Consider the following 25,858-nt stretch of genomic DNA (forward strand, 5'->3'; position numbering starts at 1 on the left):
CGATCATCGTGAAAAGGACAGTAAGTGGTAGAGGGGGCGTCTGAGGCCCCGTGGAGCCCTAAAAGACCATCCTAGGGGTTAAAAGGGGTGTTAGGACCAGCCTGGGAGTGCCAGGGGTGAACTGAGACTGGTACAGTGACCTCCATAAAGGGCTGTGTAGTTTGGAGGGCAAGATCTTTAGGTTACCCTTTTTCTGCCTCAGCTTAGGCCCCAGCCTTGACCAATCTAGGTGGGACACCCCCATGCCATCCAAATGACCATAAGCTGTGTATGGGCAAGGTAAGACCAAGTGACCTCATGAAAATGATCTGATCTGTAATTGTCATTGATTGTTTTACCTTATTTATTGAAGGTGCTTTATTTATTGACTTCCACTAATTTATTCTTGCACTGTATTTATTGTCTGACTGTATTTATTTGCCGTCTGTATTTATTGCACATCTATTTATTCTTTGCTTAATGATGACCTGAACCTATTTGTTGAAATTCCAGAGTAGCATTGTTTATTTGACCTGCTCTTTTAAAGGAAAATCCTATTGTATTGTATTTATGATGTGAAGCCTGCAACTAAGAGAAAATAAGATAAAGACTTATATATTTTCATCTTGACTTCCATAATTTTTACGGTGTAGTGTCGTTTTTGGAACGGATGAACGCATGGTTATTGTGAGGGTGTGACGTACGCTTAACACGGTGCCTGACCCCAACCGCTCGAGCCAAGCTACCACTGTGCTGGGAACCTGGTGACTGCTAACCCGGTTGCCCGGTTTCCAACATAAAATTGGTGTTCAGTGGTGGGATAGAGCTGTGCTTGCGTCTACTCGACAATAACTTTGGGTAGTCCATAGGCCTACACCGGGAGTTTTCTCCAAGCGGACTTCCTGATTTTGAGTTTTGTTTTTTCCAAATTTACTTCTGGTGGTGGGAGGAGGTATTACAAAAGGTACCCCCCTGCATAGCTTCTGTAAGCAACTGTCTTCTATCCTGAGTGGGCAAAATGGAGTTTGCGTTGGAGGATGTGGAAACTTACACTGTGGCCCAACTCAGAGAGTTTTGTCAGCGAGAGGGGGTGTTTTGTCCCCAAGGTGCAAAGAAGGGTGAGCTCCAGACCAGCTTGAGGGCTTGGGGGGAGGCACGGCGAGAAAGTAAGGTTGAGAAGGAGGACAGGGATGGAGAGCCTGACAGCGAGGGGGCTGGTTTGTACCAATCTGAGGTGGGGAACCTATTAGCAGGGCCCAGAACACTTTCAAGGAAGGGCAACAGTGTCTCTAGCAACGGCTTATTAGAAGCCGAATTAACTGACCGGAGGGAGAAAAGACAGCTCACATGGGAGTTGGCGAAGCTGGAGAAAGAAAAGGAGGAACGGAGGATGGCTCACGAGTTGAGGCTCAGGGAGATAGATCTCCAGATCCTACGGGTCGGGGCACACACTGTTCCTAATGGTGGCAGCGAAGGCAGAGAAATCACCAGGGAACCCAAACCCTATTTGCCAAAAGACATAGTAGCTAGCTATAGTGCGGGAGATGATATCGCCAAGTGGCTAGCGGCCTAGGAGGTCTCTTTAAGAGCCCATGGGGTTCCAGAGAAATATTGGGGAGGGGGATTGTATAAATACATGCCTCCAGCTGGTAGGGATACATTATTGGCCCTGGAGCAGGATGAGCAGACCCACTACCCCACCATGAAATTGGCGCTTGTGAGGAAGTTTGGACTAACACCCGAGAAGTACAGACAGAAGTTCCGGGGTATCCACAAACTGGGCACACAGAATTGGGTGGATTTCCTGGACTATGCAAAGAAGGCATTAGAGGGTTGGATACAGGGCAGCGAGGTGAGGGACTACGAGGGGTTGTTTGATTTGATGTTGAAGGAACACCTGCTCGAAAAATGTTTCCCTGAACTGCGTCAACACCTGTTGGATAGCAAGCTGACCAATCCCCGGAAGCTTGCTGAGGAGGCGGACATTTGGGCTAGTACCCGGGTGTCCACAAGGGGGACTGGAGGGGACTCTCAAAAGACCGGACAGGGCGCCCCCCAGAAGAAAGAGGGAGGGGAAAAGAAAACGGAGTTCTCTAAAGGCCCCCAAAATAGTTTCCAAGGGAAGGGAACGGGATTCACCCCTAGGGCTAACCCACCCAGAAACCCTAATCCTGGCCAGAGTCAGCAGCCAAGGGTTGTCCATTGCTTCGAGTGCGGTGGTGTCGGACACTATAAGGGAGATGTGAAGTGCCCGAAAAGACCACCCCCTCCCATCGGAGGAAAGGCCCCCGGAGTAGCTAGTGTAGTGCTCGGGGAGGAGATGCCTTTAGATAAGGGAAGGGAGTGGGCGGGTGTCACTTTAGTGTCCCTGGGAGAACGGGAGATGGTTCCTAAGATCCAGGTGCCCGCAAATACCACAAAGTATGGGCAGTGGGTCACCATCAACGGCCAAAGAGGGGAGGCTCTGAGAGACACAGGAGCCAGTATGACTATGGTACGTAGCCAACTGGTGTCTCCAGAGCAGGTGATTCCCAAAGTACTCCACCCTGCCGCGATGGCTGACGGCAGAATGGGCCTCTATCCGGTGGCCGAGGTTCCATTTGAATGGGAAGGGGTTGCAGGGTTGCTTCGAGTTGCCGTAAGCCCTGCCGTGCCAGTCGATTGTCTGCTGGGGAATGACATGGAGCATAATGCTTGGAAGGAGGTGGAATACCGGACTCATGCTGAGATGCTGGGTACACCTGACTGGGCATGTGTCAGCACAGGGTCTGCGACTACCCGGAGGGGGAGTTCGTTTAGGCGGGAGCCTGGAACAAAGGCACAGCCGGCTGCCGACCAAGGGAAGAACCGAGGGCAGGAGGAGCCTGCCTCGGCATCCGCGCCCCGTGTGACGGATAGGCCACCGGAGGTGGTGGACCAGGAGTCCGCGGAGGGGGATGTTACCGAATTGGAGAACCTACCCATCCCGGCCGAGTGGCACGTGGAGGGAGGGCCGACCAGGGAGGAATTCTGCAAGGGCCAGAGGGAGTGTCCTACCCTTGAGGGACTGAGGCGACAGGCCGAAGCCCAGGCAGCAGGGAACGTTGAGGGGAACTACAACATTTACTGGGAGGATGGCCTCCTCTACAGTGAACCCAAGGCACCCATGCACGGATCGTCACGGGCCTTGGTTGTCCCTCAACGTTATCGAGCCTTTCTCCTGGAATTGGCTCATGAGATCCCCTTGGCAGGACACCTGGGGCAAGACAAGACCTTTGCCCGGCTTGTCCCACACTTTTATTGGCCTCAAATGAAAGTGTCGTCCGACACCTACTGCCGGACGTGCGTGTCTTGTCAAGCCAGTGAGAAAACAGGGGTGAAGCTGAAAGCTCCCCTGGAACCACTTCCTGTCGTTAGCACCCCCTTTGAAAGGGTGGGCATCGACATTGTGGGTCCGTTAGATCCGCCTACTACAGCTGGTCACAGGTTTATCCTGGTTCTGGTGGATCATGCCACACGGTACCCAGAGGCTATACCTCTGAGGACCATTACTGCACCTGAAGTGGCTAGGGCCCTGATGGGAATCTTTACCCGAGTGGGTTTTCCCAAGGAAGGTGTGTCTGACAGGGGGACCAACTTCATGTCAGCATACATGCGGGCCATGTGGAAGGAGTGTGGAGTGACCTACCGGTTCACCACTCCTTACCACCCCCAGACCAATGGTCTGGTGGAGAGGTTCAATAAAACCTTGAAAGGCATGATCAGAAGTCTGCCTGAAAGCCTGCGGAGGAAATGGGACGTCCTCCTACCCTGTCTATTGTTTTCTTACAGGGAAGTGCCACAGAAGGGAGTGGGCTTCAGCCCCTTCGAGCTTTTGTATGGGACCCTGTGCGTGGACCTCTCGGCCTGGTGAGAGACGGATGGGAGAGAACTCCCAGAAAGCTTCCCCAGGACGTGGTGAGCTACATGCTGGCCTTCCGGAGCCAAATGGCTAAGTTGTGGAAGCAAGCTTCTGACAACTTGGAAGCCAGCCAAGCAGTGATGAAGGCGTGGTATGACCACAATGCTCATCCGGTGGAATTGGAGCCTGGCCAGAAGGTGTGGGTGATCGAACCAGGAGAGCTTAGCGCCCTCCAGGATCGCTGGTCAGGACCCTTTGAGGTGTTGGAGAAGAAGGGTAAGGCTACCTACTTGGTGGATCTGAAGACCCCTCGCCAGCCCCTACGGGTGCTGCATGCCAACCGCCTCAAACCCCACCATGAGAGGCCCGAAGTCATATTGCTGATGGTGACTGACGGAGCAGAGGACGTGGAAAGCGAGCCTCTCCCCGACTTATTTGCGTCTCAAGAGAAGGATGGGTTGGTGGAGGGAGTGATTCTCTCCCCGTCCCTAACTCCTGAACAGCAGGAGGACTGCCGCCAGGTCCTGGGGCAGTACTCTTCGTTGTTCTCCATTGTTCCGGGTAGGACTCACCTGTGCGTCCATGATGTGGACACAGGAGACAGCCCACCTGTGAAGTCAAAGATCTACCGGATGACAGACAAGGTGAAGGCCAGCATTCACAGTGAAGTCACTAAGATGCTGGAGCTAGGAGTGATTGAACCTTCCAGCAGCCCCTGGTCCAGTCCGGTGGTATTAGTACCAAAAGCTGTACCACCGGGTGCCCAACTGGAACTGAGGTTCTGTGTGGACTACCGGGGACTGAACTCAGTAACCAAGACTGATGCTCATCCGATCCCGAGGGCGGATGAACTGATTGACCGGCTGGGAGCTGCCCAATATCTGAGTACTTTTGACCTTACTTCCGGGTACTGGCAGATCTCTCTGACTGATGGAGCTAAGGAAAGGTCAGCCTTCTCCACGCCCAAGGGCCACTACCAGTTCTGCGTGATGCCCTTTGGGCTCAAGAACGCACCTGCCACGTTTCAGCGTCTGGTGAACCAGATCCTCACTGGAATGGAGAGTTTCTCTGCTGCTTATCTGGACGACATTGCCGTCTTCAGTAACAGCTGGGAGGATCACTTGCGTCACCTGCAAGCTGTTCTCCAGGCCCTGAAGCACGCTGGTTTAACGATCAAGGCCAGTAAATGCCAGATCGGGCAGGGGTCGGTAGTGTACCTTGGACACTTGGTGGGTAGGGGAGCGGTGCAACCCCTCTAGGCGAATATCGAGGCCATCATGGCCTGGGAACCCCCCAAGACTCAGACTGAGGTCTGAGCTTTTCTGGGCCTCACCGGATATTACCGCCGCTTCGTGAAGGGGTACGGTACCATTGTGGCCCCCCTCACAGAGCTTACGTCCAAGAAGCAACCTCGACGGGTAGTCTGGACGGAGGCTTGTCAGCAGGCCTTCGTGAAACTGATGCAAGCCATGTGCGAGGCCCCGGTCTTGAGGGCCCCAGACTTTTCCAAGGAGTTCATTGTCCAGACGGATGCATCGGAACATGGCATTGGGGCAGTGTTATCGCAACTCAATGAAGAGGGTCTGGATCAACCCGTGGTCTTCCTATCCCGGAGACTACTTCCCGGGGAACAGAAGTGGAGTGCAATAGAGCGTGAAGCCTTTGCAGTGGTATGGGCTCTGAAGAAGTTGAGGCCATACCTGTTTGGCTCGCACTTCCTAGTTCAGACCGACCACAGACCCCTTCGGTGGCTGATGCAGATGAAGGGGGAGAATCCCAAGTTGCTAAGGTGGTCTATCTCCCTACAGGGAATGGACTTTCAGGTGGAACATCGGCCTGGAGTGGACCACGCCAATGCAGACGGTCTCTCAAGGTATTTCCGCCTTAGTGATGAGAACTCCCAAGGGGTTGGGTAGCTCTCCCCACTTTCAGCTGGGGGGGACGCCTGTTAGACCTGCCAGCCCTTTGGGTGGTCCCTCCCCATCATTATTTATTTTGTCCCACTTTTGCCTCAAACCCTGTTATAATTTTTCCTTTTTGGGAACCACCAGACTTTTTAGTGTTGATGCAGGGTCAGGGAGCCATTTTCCCTACCCCTGGAACTTCTGTCTGAGGGCCTGAGACACAAAATGGTGGCCACCCATTGTCACCTGTGACATAACTAGAACCTTCTGGAACATTCTAGAATCCTGTGATAGTGGGAGGCAGTTTAGAATGTTGGGAGGCCATCTCAGGTGGGCAGTTGGCAACTGACTGGAGAAGAGAGAGGACAGAGATAGAAGGAGGTCGGAGTAAGGCAGCAGAGGTGGAAACCAGTGCTTGGAGTGGGGTCCAGAAACCCACCCTTGATGCTAGTCCCTACTGACCAAGCCCAGCCTAAAGCCCTGTGTGGGACCAAGACCAGAAGAACCATCTTAAGGAACTGAACATTTGGAACAGGCCTTAAAGAGGAAGAACAGCAAGCTCCTGACCTGTTCAGCGGTGTCCTCCTGAAGTCCCGACGTCGAGAAGCCTGGAGACCTGGGGCCTGAGGTAGAGAAGCGGCGCTGACGGAAAGCAGACGTCGTACCCGGAGCCGCCAGAGGTCGAGTGAGGGCGCCGACGGAGGTCGTGGAGAGGCACCGGAGGTCGAGTAGAGAGTCACCCGAGGTCGAGGTGAGGCGTCGACGGGGGAGTGAAGTCCGCCCACCGGAGTCGCCGGAAACGGAGGTGAAGCGCGCCGGAGGTCGGGAGTGGAGATCGCACTCCGGAGACACCCGGAAGCGGGGAGACCGTGTCCCTGCGACGCCGGAAGGCGACATCGAGTCGAGACCGCCCAGCGACATCGAGTCGAGACCGCCCAGCGACATCGAGTCGAGGCCGCCCAGCGACATCGAGCCAAGACCACCCAGCGACAACGAGTCGAGACCGCCCAGCGACATCGAGTCGTGACCGCCCAGCGACATCGAGTCGAGACGGCCCAGCGACACCGAGTCGAGGCCGCCCAACGACATCGATCCGGAGCCGCCTCACGGCGTCGACACGGCGCCGAGCGGACCCGATCATCGTGAAAAGGACAGTAAGTGGTAGAGGGGGCGTCTGAGGCCCCGTGGAGCCCTAAAAGACCACCCTAGGGGTTAAAAGGGGTGTTAGGACCAGCCTGGGAGTGCCAGGGGTGAACTGAGACTGGTACAGTGACCTCCATAAAGGGCTGTGTAGTTTGGAGGGCCAGATCTTTAGGTTACCCTTGTTCTGCCTCAGCTTAGGCCCCAGCCTTGACCAATCTAGGTGGGACACCCCCATGCCATCCAAATGACCATAAGCTGTGTATGGGCAAGGTAAGACCAAGTGACCTCATGAAAATGATCTGATCTGTAATTGTCATTGATTGTTTTACCTTATTTATTGAAGGTGCTTTATTTATTGACTTCCACTAATTTATTCTTGCACTGTATTTATTGTCTGACTGTATTTATTTGCCGTCTGTATTTATTGCACATCTATTTATTCTTTGCTTAATGATGACCTGAACCTATTTGTTGAAATTCCAGAGTAGCATTGTTTATTTGACCTGCTCTTTTAAAGGAAAATCCTATTGTATTGTATTTATGATGTGAAGCCTGCAACTAAGAGAAAATAAGATAAAGACTTATATATTTTCATCTTGACTTCCATAATTTTTACGGTGTAGTGTCGTTTTTGGAACGGATGAACGCATGGTTATTGTGAGGGTGTGACGTACGCTTAACACGGTGCCTGACCCCAACCGCTCGAGCCAAGCTACCACTGTGCTGGGAACCTGGTGACTGCTAACCCGGTTGCCTGGTTTCCAACAAGTTCCTTGCGTAGTGATGAACTACTAGCTGTGAAATTTGTGGACAGGAGGGATGTGTACATGCTGACTACCATCCATGATGAGAGTACTTCACCTGTAGCTGTTTGGGGTCAGATTTCTGAAGTGCGCAAACCTGTGTGCATGGGTGGTGTTGATAGAGTAGATCAGAGGTTGGAACCTTACACTGCTATTCGTAAGGCTTACGTTTGGTATAAGAAGTTGGCCACCCATCTTTTTAATTTAGCAACTTTCAATGCTTTTGTTGTGTTCAGGGAGTGTTCTCCTGCATCAAAGTTGACTTTTGTTCAGTTTCAGCAATCTGTGATAGGCAGCCTTGTTGTTGTGGAACAGGCAAGTGTTCCTAGAGTTGGAGCGGTGGAGGATGTGGCTCGATTGAAAGATCGCCACTTTCCTGATTTCATTCCTCCCACAAAAGACTTTCCCACTAGGAGATGTAGAGTCTGTTGGCGAAGAGGTACGCGGAAGGAGACTCGTATGTACTGTCCTGAGTGTCCTTCTAACCCTGGGCTGTGTGTCCCTGCTTGTTTTAGAGCGTACCACACGCAAAATAATTTTTGGGAGCATCCATGAGTGGTAAAGTGAACTGCCTGGTCTGTATTCTTTCAAAAATTTGATTCTGTTTCAAGGTTGGCATTAGTGCAATGTATTTAATTTCAGATGTTGTGTTAGTAGATTTGTATCTATTTGCAATTTGTTTGTGTTTTTATTTTTGTCTAAAAAAAATCCTAAATGTGATGGTGGTGTGTGTAGGCTTGCGCTTGACTGGTGGTGTGCGTGGACTGGCGCTTGGCTGGCGGTGTGCGTGGACTGGCACTTGGCTGGCGGTGTGTGTGGACTGGTGCTTGGCTGGCGGTGTGCGTGGACTGGTGCTTGGCTGGTGGTGTGCCTGGACTGGTGCTTGGCTGGTGGTGTGCCTGGACTGGCACTTGACTGGTGGTGTGTGTGGACTGGCGCTTGGCTGGTGGTGTGCGTGGACTGGCGCTTGGCTGGCGGTGTGCGTGGATTGGCGATTGGCTGGCGGTGTGCGTGGATTGGCGATTCGCTGGCGGTGTGCATGGATTGGCAATTGGCTGGCGGTGTGCATGACTGGTGTTTGGCTAGCGGTGTGTGTGGACTGGCGCTCGGCTAGCGGTGTGCGTGGACTGGCGCTCGGCTGGCGGTGTGTGAGTAGTGACTTGCTGCTGGTCACTACACACACTACTAGCTGAGTGCCACTCCACGCAATCCATCAGCTTGTGCGGTTGCTGTGTCAGGAATGTGGGCGTGTGAAAGTGATGGACCCTTGAATGACGCTGTCTGCTGGTGTGAGTGTTGTATTGTGATGGTCCTGCGGCTGGCGGAGTGAATGGTTTTGTATGTGTCACACGTATGAAAGGTGTGTGAATGGCCTGTAAAGCGGTTGGTGCCCTGCCGTGGCTTTACAGCTCATGAGCTGCGAGTCATTGGTTCCGTTTTTTGTCCATTTAATTATTGACAGTGCATTTCATTTTTGTGAAATCTCTTGTTAATAAAATTTAATATACTGAACCATCACTCGCCCTCATGCCAAATCCAACCAGTATGTGTGTGTGTTTGAGGAATAGATGGCTGTGCAGGAATTTTTGTCTTTAGTTTCACTGCCAAGGTGTACGTTCCATGTAAGAATAACCCACCAACTGTAGATATAGTCGTAAACCCATGGGAGTTCATGATGATGTCTCTTGTGAATGCCAAAACGTTATTTTATGCATAATGTCCTGCAAACCTCAAAATGTCTGTCACATTTTCCTTGCAATATTGTGCCGAAATTCTCACGCTGTAGAAACAAACAACTAATTATGTCAAAACGATCTGGTTTTGCAAGGGGGGTCAACTGTGTTTTTGTTTTGGCCCCGTGTTTGGCGCCCATCTAGGGAAACCTACCAAACCCACACATTTTTTAAAAGTAGACACCTGGGGGCTTCCAGGGAGGCATGGCTTGCGTGGATCCCCCAAAGTTTTCTTACCCAGAATCCCCTGCAAACCTCAATTTTAGCTGAAAAAATCACTTTTTTCACACATTTTTGTGTGGGAAAGTTGTGGCATCACCGGGCTCACTCAAATTTTCTACCACCCAGCGTTCCCCCGGGTCTCCCGGTAAAAATGGTGCCTCACTTGTGTGGGAGGCCCAAGTACCCGCAACAGGCAAGGGCCCAAAATGTAGTGATGCGACATCAAAATTGCCTATCTCAAAACCACCTAGTTTTGCAAGGGGGGTCACCTGGGTTTTTGGCGCCGTGCTCGGCGGCCATATAGGGAAACCTACCAAACCCACACATTTCTGAAAACTAGACACCCAGGGGCTTCCAGGGAGATATGGCTTTGTGTGGATCCCCCAACGTTTTCTTACCCAGAATCCCCTGCAAACCTCAATTTTAGCTGAAAAAAATCAAATTTTTCTCACATTTTTGTGTGGGAAAGTTGTGGCATCCTTGGGCTCACACAAATTTCCCACCACCCAGCGTTCCCCCAGGTCTCCCGGTAAAAATGGTGCCTCACTTGTGTGGGAGGCCAAAGTACCCGCGACAGGCAAGGGCCCAAAACGTAGTGAGGCGACATCATCATTGCCTATCAAAAAATGATTTTGGCCCTTGCTAGTGTCTAGTTTTCAGAAATGTATGAGTTTGGAAGGTTTCCCTAGGTGCCGGCAGAGCTAGGGTTCACAAACTACAGCTAGGCACTTTGCCAAAAAAGGGTAATTTTTCATTGCGAAATTGAGGTGTGACCACGTTGCGTTTTGCACCGTTTCCTAGGCCGACCCGCACAAGTGAGGTACCATTTTTCTCGTAAGACTTTGGGGAACGCGGGGTGGGTGGCAATTTGTGGATCCACGCAGATTCCGGAACTTTCCACCACAGAAATGTGGGGAAATGTGCTTTTTTTGACAATTTTTTAAGTTTGCAAAGGATTATGGGTAACAGACCCTGGTGGGAGGCAGTCAAGTCACCCCATCCTGGGTTTCACTGGGTGTCTAGTTTTCCAAAATGTATAGGTTTGCTAGGTTTCCCAAGGTGCCCGCAGAGCTAGGGTTCAAAAACTAGAGCTAGGCACTTTGCCAACAAAGGGTCATTTTTCACTGCGAAATTGAGGTGTGACCACGTTGCGTTTTGCGCCGTTTCCTGTCGCGGGCACTAGGCCGACCCGCACAAGTGAGGTACCATTTTTCTCGAAAAACTTTGGGGAACGCGGGGTGGGTGGAAATTTGTGGATCCACGCAGATTCCGGAACTTTCCACCACAGAAATGTGGGGAATATGTGGGTTTTTTTACACTTTTTTAGGTTTGCAAGGGATTCTGGATAACAGACCCTGGTGGGAGGCGGTCAAGTCACCCCATCCTGGATTCCCGGGGTGTCTAGTTTTAAAAAATGTATAGGTTTGCTAGGTTTCCCAAGGTGCTCGCAGAGCTAGGGTTCAAAAACTACAGCTAGGCACTTTGCCAACAAAGGGTCATTTTTCACTGTGAAATTGAGGTGTGACCACGTTGCGTTTTGTGCCGTTTCCTGTCACGGGCACTAGGCCGACCCGCACAAGTGAGGTACCATTTTTCTCGTAGGACGTTGGGGAACGCAGGGTGGGTGGAAATTTGTGGATCCACGCAGATTCCGGAACTTTCCACCACAGAAATGTGGGGAATATGTGTTTTTTGGGACAATTTTTTAGGTTTGCAAGGGATTATGGGTAACAGACCCAGGTGGGAGGCAGTCAAGTCACCCCATCCTGGATTCCCCTAGGTTTCTAGTTTTCAAAAATGTATAGGTTTGCTAGGTTTCCCAAGGTGCCCGCAGAGCTAGGGTTAAAAAAACTACAGCTAGGCACTTTGCCAAAAAAGGGTCATTTTTCACTGTCAAATTGAGGTGTGACCACGTTGCGTTTTGCGCCGTTTCCTGTCATGGGCACTAGGCCGACCCGCACAAGTGAGGTACTGGTAACGCGGGGTGGGTGGAAATGTGTGGATCCACGCAGATTCCGGAACTTTCCACCACAGAAATGTGGAGAAATGTGTTTTTTTGACAATTTTTTAGTTTTGCAAGGGATTCTGGGTAACAGACGCTGGTGGGAGGCAGTCAAGTCACCCCATCCTGGATTCCGCTGGGTGTCTAGTTTTCAAAAATGTATAGGTTTGCTAGGTTTCCCTAGGTGCAGGCAGACCTATGGTTCAAAAACGAGAGCTAGGCACTTTCCCAAAAAAGGTTCATTTTTCACTGTGAAATTGAGGTGTGACCACGTTGCGTTTTGCGCCGTTTCCTGTCGCAGGCACTATGCCGACCCGCACAAGTGAGGTACTATTTTTTTCGTAAGACTTTGGGGAACGCGGGGTAGGTGTAAATTTGTGGATCCACGTAGATTCCAGAACTTTCCACGACAGAAATGTGGGGAAAAAGTGTTTTTTGGGCAATTTTTCAAGGTTTGCAAGGGATTCTGGGTAACAAAACCTGGTGGGAGGCAGTCAAGTCTCCCCATCCTGGATTCCCCTGGGTGTCTAGTTTAAAAAAATTTATAGGTTTGCTACATTTCCCTAGGTGCCGGCAAGGGATTCTGGGTAACAGACGCTGGTGGGAGGCAGTCAAGTCACCCCATCCTGGATTCCGCTGGGTGTCTAGTTTTCAAAAATGTATAGGTTTGCTAGGTTTCCCTAGGTGCAGGCAGACCTATGGTTCAAAAACGAGAGCTAGGCACTTTGCCAAAAAAGGTCATTTTTCACTGCGAAATTGAGGTGTGACCACGTTGCGTTTTGCGCCGTTTCCTGTCGCGGGCACTAGGCCGACCCACACAAGTGAGGTGCCCTTTTTATCGTAAGACTTTGGGGAACGCGGGGTGGGTGGAAATTTGGGGATCCACGCAGATTCCAGAACTTTCCGCCACAGAAATGTGGGGAAAAGGTGTTTTTTTGGACAATGTTTTAGGTTTGCAAGGGATTCTGGGTAACAGAACCTGGTGGGAGGCAGAAGAAACAACAGAAGAGTGTGAAGATAATATATACAGGACTAGTGATTCCTAAAACAAAACTATTGTGACACTGCGAATCAATCTGAAGTTCCTCGTGAACCCTCACTCACCAACATAGTTGGTGACATGCTTCATCATGGGGTTCTCCTGGACTCCAGGCTCGGTGGTTTCGTGTAGGTTTACGAGCCAGGCAGTGGACTTGGAAGACTTGTCCTGTAGTCCCGCCATCCACCTTTTGCCTAAGGAGCACAGCACCTTTTTTACACATGTATCCTTTCGGAATTGCGGAAGGCACATAACGAAAACCGTGAGTGTATCGGTTCCTTACACATTAGGTCAGGATAGGCTTTAGTAAGCTTATACCGCCCTGGTGGATTTATTGTTTTGTTCTGGTTAGGTCCTGAAGAAAGCTTTGTAAATCACACATAAGAAGCTGAAACATGTCGACCAATATGACCGCCATTGGATGTATCTGACCCACTAATAGTCAGGATTATACATCCTTCACTGTTTTTAACGTCCAAGCTTCATCTTAATTAAATATATTGGTGGATGAATCTTGACATTTTGAAATTTTCCCCTTTTTTTTCACTGATAATCACTATCTTTTTAGTCTGATCTTGTTGCTCATAGCGTCGAAGGACACTGGAGGTACACAAGGTACCCCCAGGAGAACCCCATGATGAAGCATGTCACCAACTATGTTGGTGAGTGAGGGTTCACGAGGAACTTCAGATTTATTCGCAGTGTCACAATAGTTTTGTTTTAGGAATCACTAGTCCTGTATATATTATCTTCACACTCTTCTGTTGTTTCTTCTGACTATTATAGGGGGACTAAGAGTGTGGCTTAACCCTCTCTCTCTTGTTGTTCGAATTTGTTCCTGGTGGGAGGCAGTCAAGTCACCTGTGAGAAGTTGGCCTGGTATATGATGTTCACTAGTTAAAGTGACCACCTTGTACCATGCCAAGCAACCCTTATGGTGTGGTTGTAAGTCAAACTTTTCGGACTAGCTGCCCTAGTGGTAGCGTAGGCTAAGCAGTCTTTGAGGCTAAACTTGTTAAAGCGTGTTAAGCAGGCTGTTTTACCAAATGTAACCCCCCTCTATACCAATGAAAGGACACCACACAGATATATATTCAAAATATATATGTATTTATTTCTCAAAGTATCCCCTAGACTCTTTATGAGCACAGGAGCACAAATCGTTAAACAAGACAACGTTATAATACACAGAAGTTGCACTTTATATGGATGGGCCCTGGTGGCCACTCAAACCATATACTAAAATAGTGGTATAAGTACCACGAACAGGAAAGGGAAAAGGCCTAGGGCCTCTAGAATCGCTGGGCCTACAAGGAGCTAACTTCAGTTAGTGACCAGGAGGTCCACGGGTTGCGTGTGCAGTGAGGAAAGTCACACGCGTGCTCCCATAGGTTTTCAATGGGTGCGTAAAAGTTAAAAAGTTACTGCAGAAAGGGTCTTCTGGGTGGACTACGATCTCAAGATTCGAAACACAGACACTAGAGATGATTCTCTACACTTGGGCACCGGAGTGCCAGCTTTACCTCACCCACAGGAAGCGGGTGCATAGGTCTCGAAGTGCGTCGGGTTTCTTCTATCGATTCAATGGAGCCTGATGACAAAGATGCTGCAGGCGGTCGGTCCAGAAGAGCTGCGTTGGATCCAAGGGTGGATCGGAGTTGTAGAAGACCTGAAAGCAGAGGGGACAGTGTTCACAGTCACTAGCCAGTGACCGGCGTGGCACCAGGTAGGTACCAGGCGATGTCGGGTGCAAACAGGTGGTGAAGGGTAGCTTGTCTCCGCAGCCACGTGGTCCCTGAAGGTCGACGACGTCCAGGAGTCAGTTCACGAGCTGTCCCACGCAGGCTCTCGCTGTCGGCGGTGTCGGCGACTCAAAAGAAGCAAACAAGCCTTGGCAAAGGCAGGAGTCGTGGAAAGAGATGAAAGCTGATTGTTCTGACCAGCAAGGTCAGAGGGGCTGCTCTTTTGGAGAGCAGCTAGGGCCAGTCTGGAGCAACCAGACCAGCGTCGTGGTTTTCAAAGTTCGTCGCCAAAATGGCCACTAGCCAACGGGCCAGGGACCGGGCAGGCGTGTCGAGATGCAAAGTGCAGAGGGGCCCCACGCAGATCGTGGAGATGCTGGAGGGCTCACCTTTGGTGCAGATGCTGCTCGGTGGTTGGGCTTCTCAGGACCCAAAGCACAACTTGGAGGGAGCCTCTGTTGTTGCGCTTGCAGCTTGTCGTCGGTCTTCCAAGATGGCTGGCTCCACGTGTCTCGGTGCCTCCACGGGTTCCTTCTTTGCAGGGACTGTGGATCGGGCGGTGAGAGGTCTGGAGGTCCAGGTCTTGTCGGGCTCTGGGCTCGGGCTCCGGCAGGAGGCGGCGGCAAAGCAGACGTTCAATAGCTGGTTGGTGCTTGCGTTAGCAAGATGGTCACTCCCTGACCATAGGGGAGATTTCCTTCAGTCCTCTGTGCAGCAGAGCATCGAATTTCCCGTCTTCTTCTTGTGGTTAAGTTGATTCCAGGATGTCTGAAGTCTTAGGACACAGCTCCTACCTTTAAGCGGATTCTAGGGGCCGGACTACCTGCTAGGTCCCTCCCTAAGGGTGGGACCAGGAAGGGGGGTGGTTACACCCCCAATCCTTTGTCCAGCTCGCCCCAGGTCCGGGGCTGGTGTGCCCCAGGACCGGTTTGAACTGGCATATGCACCGAGGCTCCTTGTGAGCCTCAGGCATGTCTCATTCCATTCAAGCCCTACCTGACCAATACACAAAATCCTGTCTGGGGTGGTGCTCGCACCTCCCCTGGCAGGAAACCCTTTGTCCACGTCTCCCAAGCTGGAAGGACTCCCAGCAGCAGGAGGGCAGACTTGTGTCTGTGGTGGCAGCATCCATTTTGTGGAGCTGAGGCTATGTCTGATTTTACCCGGGTTTCAGGTACTGTACATGTTGTGTCCCTCTAGAAGGGTGGAATGCTAACCCCGTCGCCAGAATTGGCGAGGGGTTAGTATTCCAATTCGTATGACACCTTACTCGACATGTTTTGATAAAGCCAAACCAAAGATAGCATTTAACCGCGAGGTTCATAATGCACTTAAGAGTATATGGTATGACGATATCTGGAAACGGTAGAAGGAAGTTGTTCCGACCACTGCAGACAGGCTCAGCCCATGCCAGAGCACCATCTCACATGGAACCAAGCACTCTGCCTTCAGGATTGTCAAGGCCTGCCATAGGAGTGACTTATAGGTTAACATGTGTCCCATTTAAGGTTAGGTATAGGTATACTACACCTAAGTAAGAGGTGGTTACACCAACTTACCCCAGCTGAGTGATCAGCCAGTTGTGTCAAATTTGTTAGGCCAGGCCAGGGGTGGCACAATACATGCTTCAGCCCCTGGTGGCCTTAGATACACCAATGCCCTGGGTACCTAGTGTACACCGGTACAGGGGCTCACAGGGTGATCTAGTTCCAATGGGTTATGCACCTAGGGTACATGGAGTCCATTTTAAAGAGAGAGCAGATGGGCTGAGATCCTGAATGGCAGGATCTCAGGCCAACTAAGTCGAAAAACCAGCTAGACACTAGGCAAAAAATTGGGGGAAACCATAGTCAGATATCCACCTTCCTACATCACCCTATCCTGGAATCCCCTGGGTGTCTAGTTTAAAGAAATGTATAGGTTTGCTACATTTCCCTAGGTGCCGGCAGAGCTAGTGTTCAAAAACTACAGCTAGACACTTTGCCAAAAAAGGGTCATTTTTCACTGCGAAATTGAGGTGTGACCACGTTGCGTTTTGCGCCGTTTCCTGTCACGGGCACTAGGCCGACCCGCACAAGTGAGGTACCATTTTTCTCGAAAAACTTTGGGAAATGCGGGGTGGGTGGAAATTTGTGGATCCACGCAGATTCCTGAACTTTCCACCACAGAAATGTGGGGAATATGTGGTTTTTTTGACAGTTTTTTAGGTTTGCAAGGGATTCTGGTTAACAAACCCTGGTGGGAATCAGTCAAGTCACCCCATCCTGGTTTCCCCTGGGTGTCTAGCTTTCAAAAATGTATACGTTTGCCAGGTTTCCCCAGCTGCCCGCAGAGCTAGGGTTCAAAAACTACAGCTAGGCACTTTGCCAAAAAGGGGTCATTTTTCACTGTGAAATTGAGGTGTGACCACGTTGCGTTTTGAGCCGTTTCCTGTCACGGGCACTAGGCCGACCCGCACAAGTGAGGTACTATTGTTTTCGTAAGACTTTGGGGAATGCGGGGTAGGTGTAAATTTGTGGATCCACGTAGATTCCAGAACTTTCCACCACAGAAATGTGGGGAAAAAGTGTTTTTTGGGCAATTTTTAAGGTTTGCAAGGGATTCTGGGTAACAAAACTTGGTGGGAGGCAGACAAGTCTCCCCATCCTGGATTCCCCTGGGTGTCTAGTTTAAAAAAATGTAAAGGTTTGCTACATTTCCCTAGGTGCCGGCAGAGCTAGTGTTCAAAAACGAGAGCTAGCCACTTTGCCAAAAAAGGGTCATTTTTCACTGCGAAATTGAGGTGTGACCACGTTGCGTTTTGCGCCGTTTCCTGTCGCGGGCACTAGGCCGACCCACACAAGTGAGGTGCCCTTTTTATCGTAAGACTTTGGGGAACGCGGGGAGGGTGGAAATTTGGGGATCCACGCAGATTCCAGAACTTTCCACCACAGAAATGTGGGGAAAATGTGTTTTTTTGGACAATGTTTTAGGTTTGCAAGGGATTCTGGGTAACAGAACCTGGTGGGAGGCAGTCAAGTCACCCCATCCTGGAATCCCCTGGGTGTCTAGTTTAAAGAAATGTATAGGTTTTCTACATTTCCCTAGGTGCCGGCAGAGCTAGTGTTCAAAAACTACAGCTAGATACTTTGCCAAAAAAGGGTCATTTTTCACTGCGAAATTGAGGTGTGACCACGTTGCGTTTTGCGCCGTTTCCTGTCACGGGCACTAGGCCGACCCGCACAAGTGAGGTACCATTTTTGTCGAAAAACTTTGGGAAACGCGGGGTGGGTGGAAATTTGTGGATCCACGCAGATTCCTGAACTTTGCACCACAGAAATGTGGGGAATATGTGGTTTTTTTGACAGTTTTTTAGGTTTGCAAGGGATTCTGGTTAACAGACCCTGGTGGGAGGCAGTCATGTCACCCCATCCTGGATTCCCCTGGGTGTCTAGTTTTCAAAAATGTATAGGTTTGCTAGATTTCCCAAGGTGCCCGCAGAACTAGGGCTCAAAAACTACTGCTAGGCACTGTGCCAACAAAGGGTTATTTTTCACTGCGAAATTGAGGTGTGACCACGTTGCGTTTTGCGCCGTTTCCTGTCGCGGGCACTATGCCGACCCGCACAAGTGAGGTACTATTTTTTTCGTAAGACTTTGGGGAACGTGGGGTAGGTGTAAATTTGTGGATCCACGTAGATTCCTGAACTTTCCACCACAGAAATGTGGGGAATATGTGGTTTTTTTGACAGTTTTTTAGGTTTGCAAGGGATTCTGGTTAACAGACCCTGGTGGGAATCAGTCAAGTCACCCCATCCTGGATTCCCCTGGGTGTCTAGCTTTCAAAAATGTATACGTTTGCTAGATTTCCCCAGCTGCCCGCAGAGCTAGGGTTCAAAAACTACAGCTAGGCACTTTGCCAAAAAGGGGTCATTTTTCACTGTGAAATTGAGGTGTGACCACGTTGCGTTTTGCGCCGTTTCCTGTCGCGGGCACTAGGCCGACGCGCACAAGTGAGATACTATTTTTCTCGTAAGACTTTCGGGAATGCGGGGTGGGTGGTAATTTGTGGATCCACGCAGATTCCGTAACTTTCCACCACAGAAATGTGGGGAAAATGTGTTTTTTTTGGACAATTTTTGAGGTTTGCAAGGGATTCTGGGTAACAGACCCTGGTGGGAGACAGTCATGTCACCCCATCCTGGATTCCCCTGGGTGTCTAGTTTTCAAAAATGTATAGGTTTGCTAGATTTCCCAAGGTGCCCGCAGAACTAGGGCTCAAAAACTACTGCTAGGCACTGTGCCAACAAAGGGTCATTTTTCACTGTGAAATGGAGGTGTGACCACGTTGCGTTTTGCGCCGTTTCCTGTCGCGGGCACTATGCCGACCCGCACAAGTGAGGTACTATTTTTTTCGTAAGACTTTGGGGAACGCGGGGTAGGTGTAAATTTGTGGATCCACGTAGATTCCAGAACTTTCCACCACAGAAATGTGGGGAAAAAGTGTTTTTTGGGCAATTTTTAAGGTTTGCAAGGGATTCTGGGTAACAAAACCTGGTGGGAGGCAGTCAAGTCTCCCCATCCTGGATTCCCCTGGGTGTCTAGTTAAAAAAAATGTATAGGTTTACTACATTTCCCTAGGTGCCGGCAGAGCTAGTGTTCAAAAACGAGAGCTAGGCACTTTGCCAAAAAAGGGTCATTTTTCTCTGCGAAATTGAGGTGTGACCACGTTGCGTTTTGCGCCGTTTCCTGTCGCGGGCACTAGGCCGACCCACCCAAGTGAGGTGCCCTTTTTATCGTAAGACTTTGGGGAACGCGGGGTGGGTGGAAATTTGGGGATCCACGCAGATTCCAGAACTTTCCACCACAGAAATGTGGGGAAAATGTGTTTTTTTGGACAATGTTTTAGGTTTGCAAGGGATTCTGGGTAACAGAACCTGGTGGGAGGCAGTCAAGTCACCCCATCCTGGAATCCCCTGGGTGTCTAGTTTAAAGAAATGTATAGGTTTACTACATTTCCCAAGGTGCCCGCAGAACTAGGGCTCAAAATCTACTGCTAGGCACTGTGCCAACAAAGGGTCATTTTTCACTGTGAAATTGAGGTGTGACCACGTTGCGTTTTGCGCCGTTTCCTGTCGAGGGCACTATGCCGACCCGCACAAGTGAGGTACTATTTTTTTCGTAAGACTTTGGGGAACGCGGGGTAAGTGTAAATTTGTGGATCCACGTAGATTCCAGAACTTTCCACCACAGAAATGTGGGGAAAAAGTGTTTTTTGGGCAATTTTTAAGGTTTGCAAGGGATTCTGGGTAACAAAATCTGGTGGGAGGTAGTCAAGTCTCCCCATCCTGGATTCCCCTGGGTGTCTAGTTAAAAAAAATGTATAGGTTTGCTACATTTCCCTAGGTGCCGGCAGAGCTAGTGTTCAAAAACGAGAGCTAGGCACTTTGCCAAAAAAGGGTCAATTTTCTCTGCGAAATTGAGGTGTGACCATGTTGCGTTTTGCGCCGTTTCCTGTCGCGGGCACTAGGCCGACCCACACAAGTGAGGTGCCCTTTTTATCGTAAGACTTTGGGGAACGCGGGGTGGGTGTAAATTTGGGGATCCACGCAGATTCCAGAACTTTCCACCACAGAAATGTGGGGAAAATGTGTTTTTTTGGACAATGTTTTAGGTTTGCAAGGGATTCTGGGTAACAGAACCTGGTGGGAGGCAGTCAAGTCACCCCATCCTGGAATCCCCTGGGTGTCTAGTTTAAAGAAATGTATAGGTTTGCTACATTTCCCTAGGTACCGGCAGAGCTAGTGTTCAAAAACTACAGCTAGACACTGCCAAAAAAGGGTAATTTTTCACTGCGAAATTGAGGTGTGACCACGTTGCGTTTTGCGCCGTTTCCTGTCACGGGCACTAGGCCGACCCGCACAAGTGAGGTACTGGGAACGCGGGGTGGATGGAAATTTGTGGATCCACGCAGATTCCTGAACTTTCCACCACAGAAATGTGGGGAATATGTGGTTTTTTTGACAATTTTTTAGGTTTGCAAGGGATTCTGGTTAACAGACCCTGGTGGGAATCAGTCAAGTCACCCCATCCTGGATTCCCCTGGGTGTCTAGCTTTCAAAAATGTATACGTTTGCTAGGTTTCCCCAGCTGCCCGCAGAGCTAGGGTTAAAAAACTACAGCTAGGCACTTTGCCAAAAAGGGGTCATTTTTCACTGTGAAATTGAGGTGTGACCACGTTGCGTTTTGCGCCGTTTCCTGTCGCGGGCACTAGGCCGACCCACACAAGTGAGATACTAGTTTTTCTCGTGAGACTTTCGGGAATGCGGGGTGGGCGGTAATTTGTGGATCCACGCAGATTCCGTAACTTTCCACCACAGAAATGCGGGAAAAATGTGTTTTTTTTGGACAATGTTTGAGGTTTGCAGAGGATTCTGGGTAACAGACCCTGGAGGGAGGCAGTCATGTCACCCCATCCTGGATTCCCCTGGGTGTCTAGTTTTCAAAAATGTATAGGTTTGCTAGATTTCCCAAGGTGCCCGCAGAACTAGGGCTCAAAAACTACTGCTAGGCACTGTGCCAACAAAGGGTCATTTTTCACTGCGAAATTGAGGTGTGACCACGATGCGTTTTGCGCCGTTTCCTGTTGCGGGCACTAGGCCGACCCGCACAAGTGAGGTACCATTTTTCTCGTAAGACGTTGGGGAACGCGGGGTGGGTGAAAATTTGTGGATCCACGCAGATTCTGGAACTTTCCACCACAGAAATGTGGGGAATAGGTGTTTTTTTGGACAATTCTTTAGGTTTTTCAAGGGATTATGGGTAACAGACCCAGGTGGGAGGCAGTCAAGTCACCCCATCCTGGATTTCCCTGGGTGTCTTCAAAAATGTATAGGTTTGCTAGGTTTCCCAAGGTGCCCGCAGAGCTAGGGTTCAAAAACTACAGCCAGGCACTTTGCCAAAAAAGGGTAATTTTTCACTGTCAAGTTGAGGTGTGACCACGTTGCGTTTTGCGCCGTTTCCTGTCATGGGCACTAGGCCGACCTGCACAAGTGAGGTACTGGGAACGCGGGGTGGATGGAAATTTGTGGATCCACGCAGATTCCGGAACTTTCCACCACATAAATGTGGGGAAAATGTGTTTTTTTGACAATTGTTTAGTTTTGCAAGGGATTCTGGGTAACAGACCCTGGTGGGAGGCAGTCAAGTCACCCCATCCTGGATTCCCCTGGGTGTCTAGTTTTCAAAAATGTATAGATTTGCTAGGTTTCCCTAGGGGCAGGCAGACCTATGGTTCAAAAACGAGAGCTAGGCACTTTGCCAAAAAAGGGTCATTTTTCACTGTGAAATTGAGGTGTGACCACGTTGCGTTTTGCGCCGTTTCCTGTCGCGGGCACTAGGCCGACCCGCACAAGTGAGGTACTATTTTTTTTGTAAGACTTTGGGGAACGCGGGGTAGGTGTAAATTTATGGATCCACGCAGATTCCAGAACTTTCCACCACAGAAATGTGGGGAAAATGTGTTTTTTTGGACAATTTTTAAGGTTTGCAAGGGATTCTGGGTAACACAACCTGGTGGGAGGCAGTCAAGTCTCCCCATCCTGGATTCCCCCTGGGTGTCTAGTTTAAAAAAATGTATAGGTTTGCTACATTTCCCTAGTTGCCAGCAGAGCTAGTGTTCAAAAACGAGAGCTAGGCATTTTGCCAAAAAAGGGTTATTTTTCACTGCAAAATTGAGGTGTGACCACGTTGCGTTTTGCGCTGTTTCCTGTCGCGGGCACTAGGCCGACCCGCACAAGTGAGGTACAATTTTTTAGGTTTGCAAGGGATTCTGGGTAACAGAACCTGGTGGGAGGCAGTCAAGTGTCCCCTTCCTGTATTCCCCTGGGTGTCTAGTTTAAAGAAATGTATAGGTTTGCTACATTTCCCTAGGGGCCGGCAGAGCTAGTGTTCAAAAACTACAGCTAGACACTTTGCAAAAAAAAAGGGTGAATTTTCATTGTGAAAATGTGGTGTGTTCACGTTGGGTTTTGAGCCATTTCCTGTCGTGGGCACTATGCCTACCCACACAAGTGAGGTACCATTTTTTTTGGGAGACTTGGGGTAATTCAGATTTGTAAAGCAACTGTTATTACCTATTGATTTTTGATGCATTTCTGCCTTTGTGTAAAAAAGAACTCATTTTGAAAAATGACCGATAATTCTCATGCTAGTATGAGTATTCCCAATTTTGAAAATGTGCAAATATGTACTGTTTCTAAACTCTATAATTTGTTCCCATTTCAGAAATACATAGGTGTCTTTCATACCGATTTTTCCATGTATACATTTTCCCACAATAATTGCTATATACATGATAAAAAACCATTGCAAATTGCTGCTCAGTTTTTGACTCTGGGTTCGTCGGGTTCTTGGTGAACCTACAAGTCCTATATATCCCCACAACCAGGAAGGTCCAGCGGATGTAACGGTATATTGCTTTCAAAGAGCTGTCATAATTAGAAGAAGTTACAGGTAAAAACGTTGACACAAAAGGCTGTTTTTTTCAACTAATTTTCATTTTTGCCTGTATTTAACTGTTAGTTTCTATAAAGAAACCTTGATGGATCTACACAAATGACCCCTTGCTGAATTCAGAATTTTGTCTACTTTTCTAAAATGTATAGCTTTCCAGGATCCATTATTGCTTTCACACCCATTTCTACCATTAACTGGAAGGAGGTTGAAAGCACAAAAAATTGCAAAAATAGGCTATGTCCCAGAAAAATGCCAAAACTGTGTAAAAAATGTTGGTTTTCTGACAAAAGTCTGTCATTCCCTAAAAGCTGTGAAAATGGTGATTTCAGCCCCACAAACCCTTTTTTGATACCATTTGCAGAGAAAAACCCAGACGCTTTCATTTGCAGCCCGTTTTTCCCATTTTTTCCCCAAAAAAACATTTTTGCTGTATTTTGGCTAATTTCTGGGACCCCTCCAGGGGAATCCACAAACCATGGGTACCTTTAGAATCCCCATGATGTTGAAAGAAAAGGAAGCAAATTTGGCATGGAAACTTAGATGACCTACATTGACTACCCCATTCTAACTCTATAATATCCATTGGTCCAGACAACTTGTCGATACGCAACCCTGCTGGCACATAGGAGACGACAAAAAGGCATTCACCATCATGAATGACGCCCAGTTACATTGTGTCTCCAGTGAGAACACATTATAGGTGTCTTCACACACACACTGTTCAATAAAGTTTTTTCTGTCAATAACAAAAATAATCTTAGCTCAATTCCACATGAATCCGGCTTTGTTTTAAATACGATTGAGCCAGAAGAACCCTCACGCACCAAATATCTTGCACAGCTGGCTGTGGAGCTACGACTTTTCTCTTCAAAACATCGAAAAATCGGATTTTAACTACATCTCCCAGAATGCCTGAGAAGCACCGCCCCACGCAGGCAAGCCGATACGTACTTAACAATTATCCACCTACTTCCTGCAGAATCAATCGTCCGTTTGGTGAGCACAGCGCGATGGTGACAGCAGCTCTTGAAATTACTGGATAATAGGTAATCAGGAACTTCACTTTTAAACGCTACGATGTGAAATTATTTAAAAGACCTGTGGCCTGAAAATCCTGCCTCGCTTTTTACCCCTAGACCCTAGCTGGTGACAAAAAATCTTTCAACTGATAGCGGACAAACATCCACTTAACAGCCATCGCTCCCATTCAGACTTAGTCTCCGGTGCGGCGAGCACGGCGCGCAATGGCGGCTTTTGACTAACGGAATAAAGGTAATCAGAATACTAAAAACGTGATATGGTTATAAATGATGATCGACCAGGATGGGATTGAAAAAATGTAAACAGAATATGAAGACCGGTTAAATAACCACAACGTGGTTTTCTTAAAAAAACCGCTTATCGACCAGTATTCTTTACTTTCTTCACCATTCGCTCCCTTAAAAACGTGATGTTGATGATACTGGTTACCGACCAGCACTCTTTAAACTTGTTTCATTACTTACCTCCAGGCCTCAGCTGGTGATTCAATTTCCAACACGCCTTTATGCACGATAATAGAATCACGCCTATGAGTTACCATTCACCTGAACAAGTAAGATTCTTCATTCATACCTTGACAATTTTGGGGCCACTAGTTGCCCGCTCCTACGCCTAAAGACCTCCTCTGCTCTTGTCCTTGATTATCTTTTGATAAACTTTACCCTACTATCCACAGATTGTGGATGTCGGACTGTTATGTCGTTTCATTTCTATATCCTGAGTAACACACTTTGAAGCTTTAGATAAGTCTATTGGCTACTTGTGTTTGGCTAATAATTGTTTTGAGAAATAAGGGAACACTGGTCTAACAAAGTGTTGTGTTCCTTTTTGTTCCTAGAAAATATTGGTCCTGAAGAGAGTCCCCGGTGAAGGGATTCGAAACGCGTAGACCCCTCTTTCTTGACTTGTCTTCGCCCTTGGCCAATCATCTGTCTGAACAATTAAAAATATATGTTTAGAAATACTGTAAATGTTAGTCGTTGATGGCCTTATACATTTTGTACATACAACTGTATATTGTGAGCTTTATAATGTTTATTGAATACTTTTCTGTACATATCTGTGGTGTTGTGAGTGGTGTTGTTCGTCGAGTGATTGTGGTACGCTAGAGGTGACGTCATTTATATGTGTTAATGTAATGTAATGTATATATTTGTAAAAATCTGTGGTTTTTTGAATTTTTGATTATCGAATCGCTTTAATCACTTCTTTACTTTACCGTGCAAAATAATAAGAAAATTTGCAAAAAATATATTTTTGATTAAAATCAACCTAATCAATGGGAGCAATGGACGTGTTTAATTCAGTTCTTGTTTAAAGTAGTTCTTGTAGTTTCAATGCAGCATTGGCACTCCTTTTGTTCTTTCCAGTTTATACGACTTGGCCTTGCTGCCATCGAGTCAAAACCCAAGCGTGTTTTGCTAGTTGAAAGAAAAGGAAGCAAATTTGGCATGGATACCTTATGTGGTAAAAAAGTTACAGGGGCCTAAGCGCACACTACCCCAAATAGCCCAAAAAAGGCTTAGCACAGGGGGGGGGAAGGCCTAGCAGCGAAGGGGATAAAGCTCGTGGTCCGGAGGGTTCGCGAATCCACCGCGGCCATAGATATCGAAACTTTTATTTTTTTACTTTCTCAGCAACTACTGAACGGATTTACACCATTTAAAAAAAAGGTCGCTTTCTGAACCTAGCACTACCTTTTTTCCAAATATGGGGTAATTCAGTTCAGCAGTTCGGGCTGTAGCCTGTCTCAAAATTTCCAATGGAAATTAACATGGGGATACCGCGTTTTGGGACCCCCCTTTTTTTTCAGCCCCCACTTGACCAATCACCCCCAAACTTTAAGGATAGGAGCTGACCTGGATAGACTTTTTT

Source organism: Triturus cristatus, chromosome 4_1, assembly GCF_964204655.1.
Source record: "Triturus cristatus chromosome 4_1, aTriCri1.1, whole genome shotgun sequence".
NCBI classification, from domain to species: Eukaryota; Metazoa; Chordata; class Amphibia; order Caudata; family Salamandridae; genus Triturus; species Triturus cristatus.